Source organism: Mesoplodon bidens (assembly GCF_964165515.1).
Source record: "Mesoplodon bidens genome assembly, chromosome: 16".
NCBI classification, from domain to species: Eukaryota; Metazoa; Chordata; class Mammalia; order Artiodactyla; family Ziphiidae; genus Mesoplodon; species Mesoplodon bidens.
Window position 1 is genome coordinate 62,347,724 of NC_138173.1, and position 5,036 is coordinate 62,352,759.

Here is a 5,036-nt window from a genome sequence, read left to right on the forward strand (position 1 = left end):
GGGTGTTCCATCCACACTGATTTCAAACAGCAAAGTTTCTGCCAACCTGTTATTTTAGAGGACATTTCTTAGCACCATGTCCTTGATGTTAATTAACAAAAGCATTTTTTACAGAACAAAAAGGCACTAAATATTCCATAGTCTAATGAGACTATACAATATTCGGGGACCTAAGGAATATCAAGCATAGTAAATATATGAAGAAACGTCTCACCTGTACAAAGCTGGTGGGAATGTAAATTGGTACAGCCTTATAAGATAATTTTGATATAAGAGAAATCTCGCCTAAGTTTCCTTCTCTACATCACCCATTTTCTTTTTTGCCTTTTTTTTTTTTTTTTTTTTTTTTTTGCGGTACGCGGGCCTCTCACTGTTGTGGCCTCTCCCGTTGTGGAGCACAGGCTCCGGACGCGCAGGCTCAGCGGCCATGGCTCATGGGCCCAGTCGCTCCGGGCATGTGGGATCCTCCGGGACCGGGGCATGAACCCGTGTACCCTGCATTGGCAGGCGGACCCTCAACCACTGCGCCACCAGGGAAGCCCCTCCACCCATTTTCTTTTACCTACTACACATTGTATCCAAGGTACAGTGATTAAAAAATGGGTTATCTACCTTAGGTGGAGGCTAAATAAGGTTTCTCTGATGAAATCATAAGTAAGGTGCATGAGAAAAAAAACAAGGATAAAACAACATACATCCAGTGTTTGTCAGTATTTATTTCTGGGTTGTGCTCTAGAATTCACTGAGTGTGTGCTCTGAAATTCAAATTCAGGGTTTAGAAACACAAATTTAAATTGTGGCTATGCCACTTATTAGCAATATCATGTTTCTAAAATGAAACCTCAGGACTTCCCTGGCGGTCCAGTGGTTAAGACTCCGTGCCCCCCACTGCAGCGTGTATGGGTTCGATCCCTGGATGGGGAACTAAGATCCCGCAAGCTGCATGACGCAGCCAAAAATAAAATAAAATAATCTCTCTGTGTCTCAGTCTCTTCATCTGTAAAACGGGTGGGGGGAAGGTAACTTATAGGATTGTTGTGAAGATGTACAAGAGACAAATTCATGTCTAGTTCTTGAAGCAGTATACTTATTACAATTCTCTTTGTGCTTATTTCTCCTTTTGAAATGTTTAAAATGAAAATGTATCTATCACTTTTGTAATTTAAACAAGTTAATCGGTAAGAGTGCTTGTCTGCCTTCAAATTGTCCTACCTTAATGACTGAGCAGTGTTTCCAAATGAGAGTGAATATAAGGGTCACCAGTGAGAACTTGGCCCATCCCCCAGAGATTTCAAGTTTCATAAGCTTGAGGTGGTCCTAGAAATCGGCATTTTCAAAAGCCCTTCCCCCGCCCACCATGTGATTCTGATGCAAGTTATCTGCAGACCGTTCTTTGAGAACCATCAGACTAGATGGACATTCAGGATTTTCCCATTTCTCTTTATTATAAAATCACTCTATATTGTGATAAACTATTCTGGGCATAAAACACAAAGGTGTTTAATTCTTAGCTATCTTAAATAGAGGACTTCCCCAGTGCTCCAGATAGCTTGCTCTAGAATTCAATCGCTTAGCTTGTAAGAAAGTTCCTGTGTTACTGTCGTCAACACAAGTCATCATTTAAAAACATGCAGGTAATGATACCAGGCTACGTTCTAGGAAAAAATGTGGAGGTGTGAGGGAAACAGGCGCTCTCATGAACTACTGATGAGAATATATATTGGTACCCCTCCAGCAAGCAATTTGGCAATATTTAAATTCATTTCTAGGAATTTAAATTTTAGGTACACTCAAACTTTTTTTAATGTGCAGGGATAATCATTGCTGCATTTTCTGAAATAGCAAAAGACTGGAAATAGCTGAATATCTGTCAATAAGAAACTGATTAAATAAACTACGCTTTATCCATATAATTGAATACTATACAAACTTTATTAGAAAAAAATAATTTTGTATGCCCCCCACATGGAATAATCTCTAATAACATACAGCATTAATACAAGAGTAATAGTACAACACACATGCTACGCCATTACACAGATGAATTGTACAGAAGGCACACACAAAAATATACACACAGTATTTGCCTGAAACAATGGTTACCTTTGGGAAGGGAAACTCAGAGGCTGGGAGACAGGAGTGGGAAAGAGGCATTTCATTGCATATCCTCTTGTGCCTTTTAAATCTTATCCCAATTATATGTACTTGTGTTTTTAAGTTAACTTTAAAAATATGTAGAAAGGAGGTTTGTTCAGACAGGAACAGGTTCGATGTCAACATCTTCAGAAAGACTGAGAAATAGAAAAGATAACCTCAACGATGTCTCTCCTGCTGTAATTGAAATATATTTCCTATTGTTTCTCTAAAAAAAAAGAACTTAAAAAAACTGGAGGGAGACCAACAACGGAGAACACATTATTGCCTGGTGATAAAGGTCAGCACTATGCTGCTGGGTGATGCTGACAGACAGGGAACTGATGATTTAAATAGCTTTCTGTCACAACAGTTATACAGGAACACCATCCTAGTGGGATGCCTGCCACATGAGTGCCTTCTATCTTCAAGAAATCCAAAGCACATTGCAAAGATGTAATTAATCTTTATGTTAACTAGTAGGCAGTTTTGTTAGCCCCATCTTGCAGATGAAGAAGCTATGGCAAGAATAATTTATCTCTGTTATGCCTGGCAGAAGCAGTCCTATATTTGTAGTCCTAAGCCTGGGAAATTTTTTTTATTTTGGCACACCAGGCTGGGAAACAAGAGGATTAGTAAATAGCATATAAAGCATTTCCCATTTGTTATTCTGATTAGTGCACGTGTGTGTGTGTGTGTGTGTGTGCACTAAATAAAGAGCCTTCTACACACTGTAAAGGAATCAACCTGGATTCCAGTCCTGCCTCTGTCCTCTGCTGATTGTGTGACCATGGGCAAGTAACTAGCCTCTTAGCTGACTAATCCAAATGGGAAAATAGTATTACCTGCCACCTACATCAAGGTTGTTGTTTGGTGGTTTTAATTGAGAGCCTGCTGTTTACCAAGCTCTGTGTGTGTGCTTTCTGGGCATCATCTCTCTCTCTCTCTCTCTTTTTTTAAATAAATAAATTTATTTATTTTTCACTGCGTTGGGTCTTCGTTGCTGCACATGGGCTTTTTCTAGTTGCAGTGAGCGGGGGCTATTCTTCGGCGTGGTGCGCGGGCTTCTTAGTGCGGTGGCTTCTCTTGTTGCGAAGCACGGGCTCTTGGCACGCGGGCTTCAGTAGTTGCAGCACGCGGACTCAGTAGTTGTGGCTCGAGGGCTCGAGTGCAGGCTCAGTAGTTGTGGCGCATGGGCTTAGACGCTCTGCGGTATGTGGGATCTTCCCGGACCAGGGCTCGAACCCGTGTCCCCTGCACTGGCAGGCGGATTCTTAACCTCTCCACCACCAGGGAAGTCCCTGGGCATCATCTCTCTTAATGTTCATACTAATGTTGCCGAAACTCAGCCTCTGTTCACCGGTGCCACTAGAAACGCGGAGATAGAGTTTTGGGTGAAGTAGAAAAGAATAGCTTTATTGCTTTCAGGCAAAGGGGACCACAGCAGGCTATTGCCCTCAGAACAGCGTGTCCCACCCTGGAGGGGTTGGTGAGTTTTATAGTGTTCAAGGAGCAGGGAGTGGTCAGCTCGTGGACATTTTTCTGATTGGTTGGTGGTGAGGTAATCAGGAGTCAGCATCATCAACCTTCTGGTTCCAATCGGTCTGGGGTCTACGTGTCTGTGGGCAGCATACAGTTAACTTCTTCTACCTGGTTGGGGGTTTCCATATCTGCAAAACAGCTCAAAGGCCATGGCTCAGAATATTATCTATAGTCCTTGAGGAGGAACTAAAGGTCCTTGACTTTGTTCAATGGCTAAAGTATTATTATTTTATCTTGCTTGACTGTTTTCCTTTCTTCATTTTCTCACTTCTCTGATTAAATTTATTCTTTGACTAAAGTATTTCTACAGACAAAATGTAGGCGGAGGACATGGGTGGAGGTCTATTCTGGGAAGGCTTCATAGAGTCCTGCTTGGTTACACTAACCCCCATAGGCAGGTACTATTATTACAGAAACAGAGATTAATTTATCCAAAGTCACATAACTGTAAGTGGTGATTCAAATCTAGGTCTATCTGACTTGAGTCAATCTTTTAACCACTCTGCTGTACCTCTGTGAAAATAATGAAGGCTTTTTATAAACTCAAAAGCATCTCATAGGTACTGGTTTTATTCTAGTAGCCAACACAAAGGACCAGCACATGGAACTCACTCAGTGTTTCACAGATGATTAAACCAGGCTGGCTGGACCAGAGTTTATGTAGAAGTATTTGTGGAAAAAAGAATCCCTTTAATATCAAACTTCTCTTGACTAACAATTCTGCAAACCAAAATCATCAGAATAACAATAATCCAACAATAATTATTGCTGTTCATAATATACATTCAATATATATATTCATATACTCATGATTTGTATTCATAATCAGAACAATAGTGAATGATATCCAAGATATGCCTTGAGGAAGGCCTGCAAGGATCTGAAATGCCTTCCCTCTAAATCGAAGAAAAAGCTGCTCAGGCTAATGTCAGTGTTAGGCTGTGATGTGTATTTAAATACAGATTCTTATCAGTTGACCTTGGACCAAAGTCATCACCGATGATATAGACATTCCACTAGAATTAAAGCACAGGAAGAACTCTCAAAGGCCTTCAGTTGGTGATACATCTGGTGAAAGGCACATTAACCAGGGCCTTGAGCCATTGCAAAGGCACAGAACCTGTTCCCATAACAGAAAACAACTTATTACTGGTTTATTAAAGGATACAACTCAGGAAAAGCCAAACGGAAGAGATGCATAGGACAAGGTACGGGGAAGGTGGCGCGGTGGTTAAGAATCCACCTGCCAATGCAGGGCACACGGGTTTGATCCCTGGTCCGGGAAGATCCCACATGCCGCAGAGCAACTAAGCCCGTGCACCACAACTCCTGAGCCTGCTCTCTAGAGCCTGCGTGCCACA